The sequence below is a fragment of the Cebus imitator genome, unplaced genomic scaffold (assembly GCF_001604975.1).
Source record: "Cebus imitator isolate Cc_AM_T3 unplaced genomic scaffold, Cebus_imitator-1.0 Scaffold147, whole genome shotgun sequence".
Taxonomy (NCBI): Eukaryota; Metazoa; Chordata; class Mammalia; order Primates; family Cebidae; genus Cebus; species Cebus imitator.
The window spans coordinates 674,405-685,527 of NW_016107462.1; positions in this window are offsets into that span (position 1 = coordinate 674,405).

The window sequence follows — 11,123 nt, forward strand, 5'->3', positions numbered from 1 at the left end:
ATGCAACTAATGAAAATTCACGCAGTTCCAAGGAGTTCCGTGTCCCCAGCCCACCCCTAGTTCTATTTGTCTGCATATTCAAGTGTAGATAAGCATAGCCCTTTTTTCCCCTTTGAATATAGATGGGATTATAATAACTGCCTTGCCACTTTTTTCTTTTCCCATTCAATATATTTTGGAGGTCTTCATATGGCAGCACAACACATCTATTTAATGTTTGCAGAGCCCTGTTGTTTGAATTATGAATGGATATCTGTCTTCCACTGATGGTCATTTAGGCTGTTTCTGATATTTTCTTTTTATAAGCAATGCTGCAATGTATGCCCTTGAAGAAATATTTTTGGGTATGTTTCTCATCACATTTTCAATTTTTAGAAACTTGTTTAATCTAAAAATCAAGTAGTTCAAATAAATAAGGATATGAAGGCAGACTACTTAAAAGGCATTGTATTTTATCTTAACTGTGAATTTGTTTTGTGTCATAAAATGTAGGATTCAAAGAGCAAAATCAGACCATTCTGTCCATACCCTAGAGTCTATCTAAAATAGTTTTTATAATAGACGAGGGAACTTAGAGGAGAAAGTCCAACCAGAGCTCGCACCCACGAGTTTAGAGAGGGCCCACACAGAAGTGAATGCCACAGAAGCAAACCTCCAACCTACAGGAGGCAATCCTCTTCCTAATATCATTTGCAGTTCTACCTGGGACTGCCTCACTTACGTGCACAGAAGCATTGGAATTCCACCGCGTGTGGTTTACTCATTGACACAAGTGGGGCCCTGGAGGTGGAGTCAAATTAAACATTTTGCCCTGTTCTATTTGTCTTCCCATGCTAAATTAATCACTGTTTTCAACCCTTAATTATCTTCATCGTCCCTGTATACATTACACTTAATGAAAGACAAGATCAATAAAGAAGAGGAAGATCAATAAAGATAAAACTAAAAATGAGACCTTAAAGATGAAGCCAACCAGAGAATAGAATACAATAAAAGCAAACACGGTAAAAGTGGTTCAAACGGGAAAATTAGCTTCTAGGAATTGAGAGTAAAGAATACCAGGGCACAGAAGATATAATAGATAATTAGGGGCTTAAAGAGGTATGTCCTTTTCCCAAATACAATATGGGATAAGAAAAACTACGGCATATCAGGGGAAAAGGAAAAAGCAGAATTACTGGCTTGTTCTCATCCTCTAATTTAAATATTTCATTGAAGTGTCAAGTTATTTCCCAGTAAATCTCTTAAATCATAGACTGAGATGTCATGTTCTGATTATATTAATTAATCATTTTAAATGATTGTTCATCATATGATTGTCTCAACTAAATACAGAGGGAAAAATAACATAGGAATGTAAGGCACATCCTCAAAAGGGAAAATCCCTATCATAATAAAACTATTTAACAAATTAAATTAAAATGGTACTCATGAAAAAAGATACATGACAATTAAAAAGATATTTAATATATATCTGAAATGAATTCTTCCTGTACCATCTCATAGAAATAGCAACGTGGAGACATTTTAAAGTTACTTTTTCACAATCTTAAAAAATACCAACTCAAGTTTCTTAAGGTGGTAACAGTCCCAGGGGGCTGCACTATTCTTCGCGGTTTCCCTCTGCCCTGCATCCACATTTATAAATAGTTTCTTTGCTAAACCATCCTTGAATTACCCCAGTTCCAGTGTACTGTCTGTTTCCTGCTAGGAGGCTTGCTAATACAGAGAGTAAACGTAGAATGATCTTCCAGAGATATTAGCTAAAAAGGCAGCAGTAGGCATAATTAAGAGAAAGGGTGAAGCCATCTCTGTTCTTGAAATCTTTTTGAACATGTTTGCATCATATCATGTCACTGAGAGTGCAAAAACATACAGCCATATTTTAAAAAATTATTGCAATGACATCTGACTCTAGTTTTACTCGTAAAGGTTGAGAGTAGCTCTCTTATGCTATTCTGGTCCTGCAAGGTCCAGGAGAAGGGGATGATACCCTGATTTTCAGTCTCTAGGCATCACTGAGGCAGATGTTCCTTCCCCAGGGCATTATAGGCCTTTTGGAAATAGGCATCCTTCTGTCTTACCTCAGGCGAGAGCTCCTTTGCCAAGGCTCCTAAGGCTGCAGAGACCATCCCACAGCTATGCGTAGCTCTGGGGATACGCCGTGCCTCAGGCCACCACCACATGCAGACCTGGCATCCTTTTTTATCTTTCCAGTAGCTAGAATCCATTTCTCACTATCTCTGGCCCAGACAACCAAAATGAGTTTTCAATAGATTCCAGATGGACAGGAAGGACATGCATATTCTCTTCCAGTCCATCTTCCGATTGTCCCAAGAAATCCAGTTCTAACCATGGATTTGATCATGTCACTCTTCTACTTCCTTGGCTTTCTGCTGATTATGAGATAAAACACAAGTATAAAATAGAAGAGCCTTCACAATTCTGCCCCCAGCGTATCTTTCTGACTTTCTGACCAAAGGGTCACTCACTGTCCTTCCTCTCCAATAATCTCTCTGTATTCCAACTTTATGGAGCTATTGCTCATCCCTGAACACCTAAGTAATAGAAGAAACTAATGTTAATGAGCAGCTATGTTGTATCCCTTACTGCTGAGCTTGGCATTTTTCTCATTTAATCCATCCAACTGATGAGGAGGCTGATGCTCAATCACCTTCAGTGACTTAAGCAAGAGTAAAAACTCATAAGTGGTGGAGAGGAAGCTGACTTGGACCCTGTCTTCCTGACATGATGTGACCTCCAAGGCTCAGTTTTTGGTGGTGAAGAGCTCCCAACCAGAATGGTCTTTTCCACCTTCACCACTTGGTTACAACCTTTGTTTCCTTAAAGAAAAACCTGGATTTTCATTTCCTCTGAACTCTTCCATGGCTACAGTACATAGGGTTGATCTGTTCTTTCCCCTGGACCCCCTAGCACTTCAACACCTGTTTGTCATAGCTCTTATCACATGGCCTCCTCATTACCTGCATTTGTGTCCATCCATAATCACTAATTGCAGTGGGGTGTTTGAGAACCAGGACCAAAGGGATATTATTCATCTCTGATTCTTAGTTGTAACATAGAACCTGGTAACCATGATGCTCTACCAATATCAGATACATGAAAAAGGAAGGAAGAAATAAAAATAAATTTTAGAACTATAGATAGTCCCACCACCATCTTTCAATATATCTGAAATGGAAAAATTTATGCTTTGCCTGGCAGGAAATTTTCTAACCATAAACAGTCCTATCTAAGAATGCCAAATAATGAGGTATGCCATATGTATATGAAACTGAGAATAAAATATTTGGTAAAATGTCAATGAAAAATAAATATTTAATGACAATAGTATTTTATAAAGTGACCCAAATATGCACCATGTCTTATGGTTCTCCATGAGATCCAAACTCAATTTCCAAAAATTAACTCAGAACATAGAATTTTCTGAATAAAAGTTAAAAACAACTTAGCAGCAATGCTGAATTACTTTTATATGAGGAAAAGGATAAGAGAAAATAAATATGGCAGACTTATGAAAACAAAAGACTAAAAGGCAGGTTAACCATTTAAGACCAAAGATGACTCTAACACTCTAAAACTCTAACAGAAACTCTCAAAGTGGATTCTAGTGGCTTAAGCGTATAATATCTTAATAGTGACTGAGAGTAGTAAAATCAGCAAAAAGGAACACAATTATGGTCTGGAATTGTCATTTTCACTGTTCCAATTTAAAATTAAAAAGGAAAAAATGAAATAAACTGTTTTAACAGTATGTATTGGAAATATGAAGTAGTATTAGGAAGATCTCACTTGAGAGATGTAAAATATAATTTTCTTTTTTCTGAAGAATAGAGTAAAACATATTTACTCTCCTCAATACAACATGAACCACAGTTTTAATAAAATTCCTCAGTTTTCTCTGTGTACATTTGTATGAAATACCATGACACTGGAAAGCTAATTAATTAATGTCAAATGAAGACACTAAAGTGGTAATTAATAGAAGGATATTATATTTAAAATTCAGTACTGTTTTTCCACCGATTACATTAAGCATGAAATAGAAATCAACAATTCTCAGAAAAGGCATAACTGTCTATTTCAGAAATTTATGGACAGTGGTCTAGAAGTTAGAAAAAGGGAATGCTGCTGATCACAAAATCAGGTCTATTTACAAAAAAAAACTTCAAAGTGATCATTTGTAAAGTTATTTTGCACTTAATCAGTAAAGAGTACAGGAGGATTATTTTAACTTGCATATATTTAATCAGTTCAAGACTTTTATTCTTAAAAGTAACCAAGTATAAAACAGGAATACTTTTATTGAGGCAAGAAGTCCCCAAGCTAATTACCATAAAATGAATGAGCTTGGAATATATAAAAGAAGATGTGAAAGTGTTTTATCCAAAGACAGTTCAAGAACCTTTGTATAAAGAACACAGTTTCTGACTCTAAGGCATTGGCATATGTGCAAAGATTTTAAAATAAATATGTTCAGAACAGGGAGTAAACTCTGGCTGCTGATTTTGAGCCCTGAGACTAAACTGGAGACTTTGTTTTTCAGGATAATGCAAACAAAACTGTCACCATGTAGTTAATGCTCTATTTTGGGAAGGTAGTCTACTGTAAATTACTTATTAAGAGTTTACTTGATATCCATCTAACAGACTGTGGTTCAAAATGTCTTATTTACAAACCTTTTAAATAGATGTTGTAACATGTGTTTTCCACTTTCAGAATAAAGGATCTAAAAGGAAGATAATTATTTTAAATGCAAGTCACCAGTCACATATTCCTTTCAGCATATTCACCACCATCAGTCTTGAACTCAACACCAAATTTCTCTAACCATCCTCTTTAGTAGCCTGAAAATAAGTGTTTTAAAACATGGAAAGTGAAATAAGTTTCCAGATCATTGTTCCTGCTTTCAATTAATTATATCTTAGTTCATTGTTTCATTGGTTTGTTCATGCAGTTTGTATTTCTTGAGCACTTAGTATCCAAGAAACATGCTAGAACAGAGAACAGAGTAGCCAATGGGCAAATTAAATCTCTGCTCTTGTGGGGTTTACAGTCTAATGGGGAAGACAAATAGGAAACAATACCTGCATGGAAATATATTTCTTCTCTCCTATTCTTTCCTTTTTCTTTTCTTTNTTTTTTTTTGACGGAGTCTCGCTCTCTTGCCCAGGCTGGAGTGCCGTGGAGCAATCTTGGCTCACTGCAAACTCTGCCTCCTAGGTTCAAGTGATTTTTCTGCCTCAGCCTCTTAAGTAGCTGGGATTACAGGCACAAATGACCACACCCAGCTAATTTTTGTATTTTTAGTAGAAACAGAGTTTCACCATGCTGCCCAGGCTGGTCTCAAACTCCTGGGCTCAAGTGATCCTCCCGCCTCAGCCTCCCAAAGTGCTGGTATTACAGGCATGAGTTACTGCACCCAGTCAGGAATATATTTCTTATAACATGATGATAAAATAGAAAGCTTTCAAGCTTTGGAACCAGGCAAACCTTAAATCAGTCCTGCCTAGAGGTGAGGTAGTAATGACATTTTAGCCTCCTCATTTCAGCAAAATAGGGATTATGATACCTACCATTACATGGGACAATGTCTGGAAGAGGCCTGACGATTAACAGGTACTCAAATCATTCCTTTTTTCTCCATTATTTGCATTCCCTATCCCTTATTTTCCATTTCTATAAACCTAGGTAACAAAAACTTGGCAGTGAAAAGCTCTTTTCCTCTATTAAATTTAAGAAAATTTAATAAAAATTCGATTGAATGCTAAAGCTAAAATTATTTTCTTAGTTAATGAAAAGGTTATCTATATTGGGGATAAGTATATATTGAATTTTGTTATCAAGTTCCTAATCTATTCTGAGTATTCATCCAATTTCCTCACAATAGAAAGCATTTTTTTAATAAAAGAATAATATTTTCATTGCCTTAGGGACAACTAGATTTTATATTCAAAACAACAAAACCCACAGAAAGCTAAGAATAAAGTACATATATTCTGCACTTTTTCCTCTTAGGTATAAGAAAACCAAGTTTATAAAATTAAAATTATTTAGGTCTATGCAATCAATATAAATTTGAACAAAGCTAATGCAGTTAAGGAAATTACAAGTAGTTTACAATAACTTTTTTTTTTTGGCTTACTAGGGTTGTTGGGTAAAACAAAATATTAATCTTCATTGGAAAGTTTCATCCATATTCAAAATTTTCCAGGGTTTTCTTTCAACTATATTTTTAAGACATTAGTAGAAGACTTAATCTTGCAGGTAACATTATGGACCATGACAATTCTACTCTTTACATTTCTTCAGGTACTCATGGTGTTCATCTAAACCCTGTAGGCTCAACTTTCAGCACTTTAATTTGTTATAGTTCATTTTAATCTGACTTTCCTTGGAAGAAGGTTTAGGATTTTTGCTTATGATCTAAAATTCTAATAAGAAAGAGGATCCTGCTACTTTCTCTTCTTGAGATGTAAAGAAAGAACAGATAGTGTAACTTCAGGATAGGACCTTGGAGCAAGAAGGAGATTTTAAAAATAAGTAACTTAGACCAATTCCCTTATTATATTATTGAGAAAACTTGGGAGACTTAAGGCTCTATTTCAAGTCAATATTGGAGTCAGGACTAGGGCTCAGTCTGTGATCCAGATGTGGGGGTGGCTCTCAGGGTGTGGGAGAGTTCTGGGGGTAGCTGGGTGAGTTGGTGTCTGTACCTGTGTATACAATCTTGTGTTTCCCTATTTCTTCTGGAAATTGCATGCAAACAAAACACTTGAGAATGTATGAGGGAGAATGTTATTACTTATCTCAAAATTTTGAATACATATTTTAAGGATTCATGCATCTGTTTCCAGCATTCCATGCAAACTTTTAAAATATCTTATTCTATATCCTTTTAACTATTTTAAAGACAACAATGGAAGCAATGTGTTATATACCAAACTTTAACACATTGGAGACTTCCAATTCATAAATCTTTGCTGCTAAATTAACTTGCTTTTCTGCAGGCCTTTAAATAAAGCAGGAGCCCGATAGCAAGTGACAACAGGGACCAAGGAGGTAAGGTGGAGGGCTGAGGGCAGTGAGGACTTCCATGAACTGGAGAGCACAGCCGCATCTAATCCAGGGAGCTGATTGTTGCCTGAGGAAATTCAGAACCAGTGTTGTCGGGTCTTAATTAATTCTTCCAAGAAAAGCATAAAACTCTGTATCTTGATAAACTTATGAAAATAGAAATTTAAAAAACTACTTAGGGATTCACTCAGTGACTGGCTCATTATCACTTGCTCTAATTAACTGCATTTGCTAACCATAATATGAAAATAGAAAGTCACATGAAGTTGGAATAATATAGCTTTAGAAGCCAGAAAGTGCAGGTCAGAATGTTCTCTCTAGACCTTCAGAGTTTCAAGACCATATGCAAGTACTTAACTCAGAAAGGTTCACTCTTCATCTGTCAAATAGAGAACAACAGTACCACATGATAGGATTGGGTGCAAATCAAGTGAGATAATACATGTACACATCTTGGGGTAGTGCCATGCATCTAGAAAACTTTTTATCATCAACATCATCATCATCACCATCCATTCATTCATTCATTTTGGAGCTGTTTATTTATGGCTATGCTATAAATAGAGTCAATGTACCATAATCCCATACAGCAAACAACAAACACATTTTATGCTCATAAGCATTTTTGTTTTTTAACACAAGTGTATTGAATGGTTTTAAAAACCATTTAATTCCTTAAATAGAAATTTAAAATTACATAGAATTTACATAGAAATTTAAAATTATTATTTTCATAATTCCTATATGCACACGATATATAAAAACAATATAGCTCTAGGAAGAGAAACAACAGAATGTCATTTCCCCTGACTTAGAAGATTGAATATCATTTCCAGTTTTAGCCATTTATGTAGTAGATCACATAACCTACCTGAATTCTTCTTGAAACTGTGATTTTTGTTGGCCCTATTAGAACCTCCAAAGACTGTGATTTTAAAATTAACCTTTCTGGGCAGGCATTTGCACATGATTTAAAACTTTTCTTCAACATCAAAATGTAATAATTTGAAAACATTTCTTCTCCCCACCAAACAGCATATTACCAACTATTTCAACAGAGTTGTTCAATGAAATTTTGTGAATATTAGCAGATCCGTAGCCTATCATGGTTTTTTTGTTTCAGCCAGCCATCCACATAGCTAGGCCAATTTCACTGAATTCTGCGGGATAATCAGAAAAGGCCCTAACACATCTCAGGGAGTTTAGCATCAGTATAAGAAAATGCGTTTAAAAGTTCCAAAGATGACTTCTTTTTAAAGCTTCAGTACATTTAGATTTGTGCAGAAGAGAGTTATAGTAGTTAGTAATTTAATTTTACCAATTTAAAATGACTCTCTGAAAAATGGATTCAAAAGGTAGGGATTTACATGGTGTTTTTGCTGTTTTTATTAGGTTTCAACACATTTATAACATATTTAGGTGAGCTAAAAACTTAGCACACCTAAAATAAATAAAATTTGTTTCCCAAATAAATAAATTATTGGTATGCTAAAGACTTAGTACACTTAGAATAAAATTTAGTTCCCAAATAAATATAAATATGTAACACAAATCATCATAGTAATTATACAGACATAAACTCTTTTCTTTACAAGCCTTGGAGGTCAAGGAAACAAGACTTAAGTGACACCCACAACATTCAGAAACTCAAGGGCACTGCGGTAAGATGGAAAGGGCAAGTCAGGGGCTTTTCTGCATCTGTAAACACGAACATAGTCTCCTTATTTCCCCTAAGGAAGTTCTGAAGTACAGCATGTCATCTTTCCCCTAAAAATGTTCACTAAACTTATATTTCTTAACCAAAGGTCACAGTTCAAAAATTGATCTGGAGCTTCCCGACTTCATTTTCATCCAAACTCATGCATATTGTATAAAAGGACCAATATCTGAGAAGCCAGACGACAGGGAGCACAGGTGAGAATCTCCCAAAGAAACCTGCATTGTATTGTCAAAGGGCCAATTCTGAAACTGAAATTGATTCCAAGAAGTACACATTCATATAACTATATAAGATCCACCTCGGTTTAGTTTTATTTCTCCACACATCATACTATCAAAACTCATTTTCCAAAAGATCAAGATGTTCCAAATTTCAAAATAAGAGTAAAGCAGCCGAGGATGAACAGCCTTTGCTATATCACAAAAAAGACACCTTGCAAAGAACAGCTAGATTCCTTGTCCACACAAGAGAAACGGCTAAGAACGTCGGAAAGAGGAGACCTTTCATTCTCTGCAGCGCTAGGTGGCAGGGGAGAGTCGGCTGTACGTTCAGGCTGTCCTGGACAGCTGTGGTTGACGCTGACGCCTGGCTGCTCTCACTTTCACCTTCTCTCTGGTGTCAAAGAGAAGCTTTGAGACTGACCCGGCGGCCTCTTCCTTACAGGGGAAGCTGCTGTGAGCTAAATACGCACTGCTCTTTCAAACCTTTAATTGCAGGTTAGTTAACTGGTGGGATTAAGCCCACATTGAAGGGACCTAACTGTACAACCCTGTTCTTCAGGTTAGCGGATCGCATGTCAAAATATAACCCCAAATTAATATAAGAAACACGTTGGGGGTGCCAAGTGTTGAACTACTCACAGAGGCTGCGTCCTGGAGGAAGCTCTGAGGCGGCTCCTGTCTTTCTGGCACACCCGCGGGAAGAGGTTTCAGCTGAAACTGCCCCGAGCTTGATTGGAGGTCCACGTGAGGGCGAGGCTCCGAGGGGATGTCTGATCGGACGCTATTGCCATGATTAACTCTCTGTAGTGTTTGCAAACCTCAAAGAAGATGTTTTGAAGAAGTATAGCTTCAGTATCCACCCAGGCCCTCTAAGCCTCATTTTCTGCTACAAAAATGAGGTTAATAACCGCATCTATTTAAAGGGTTGTGAGGAGTGAATGGGATAGCTGATCCATGAAAAGTGCTATGTATGGTGCTTTGTCAATAAAATACTCAAATGTTAGCTATCATTATTACCCCTGCCCGAATGAGACAGGAAATGGGAAGGTTCTGTAAAACAAGGAGCAGCTTCATGCCCACTCTCTTCACACCCCCTTTGCTTCTGCTAAACCGGTAGACTCGGTGTTTTTACAAGCACACCCTGGAAATTCTCTCCTTTCTTTAGTATGTAGAGCGTAGCGTCCACAGTTTATGCTATGCAATCAGATAAAGGTGACTCTGAAATCTGCCTCTTAGCCACTTACCGGCTAGGAAATTTTAGGCAACTTGCCACCTTTTTGAGCCTCCATTTCCCCATCTAAAAAACTGGGACAGTAATAAGACTTTTCTCCATAGGTAATTTATGAGAATGAGATGGTGCACTGTCAGGTGCAATTCACCAATGTTAGCTGCAATTAGTAGTATTGGTATCACTCTTTTCTTTGCTTGGTCTAACCTCCCCATCTAAAGTTGCTTTCTTTAAAGGCTCACTTTAAAAATCTCCATTTGTCCATATGTCCGTTCTCTCATGCAACACATATTCTCGTGTCTCCTTCATACTCTGGGGGATTAAGAAATGAATTTCACATAGCTCCTGAAATCAAGGAGCTGAGTGTCTGGGAGCAGAAACAAGTCGGGTGTGTAAAGATCTTAATGCAATGTAGAGTGCTAAGTGGCCTAATAGGCGTTTATTTTAAAGATGGTGTTAATTTGGCCAGGCACATTGGCTCATGCCTGTAATCCCAGCATGTTAGGGGGCTGAGGTGGGCGGATTACCTAAGGTCAGGAGTTCGAGACCAGCCTGGCCAACATGGTGAAACCCTGTCTCTACTAAAAATACAAAAAAATTAGCTGGGTGTGGTGGCGGGCACCTGTAAATCCCAGCTACTTTGGGAGGCTGAACCAAGATCATGCCACTGCACTCCAGCCTGAGCGACAGAACAAGACAACTTCTCAAAAAATAAATAAATAAAAAATAAAAGATGGTGTTAATTTAACCTAGGAAGAACCCAGGAAGGGAGACGATGTATGCCATGTACCATCACAGTTAGCAGCACAAAGTTTTCAGTTACCGAGATCTGGAGTTAAATCTCAGGTTTACCACT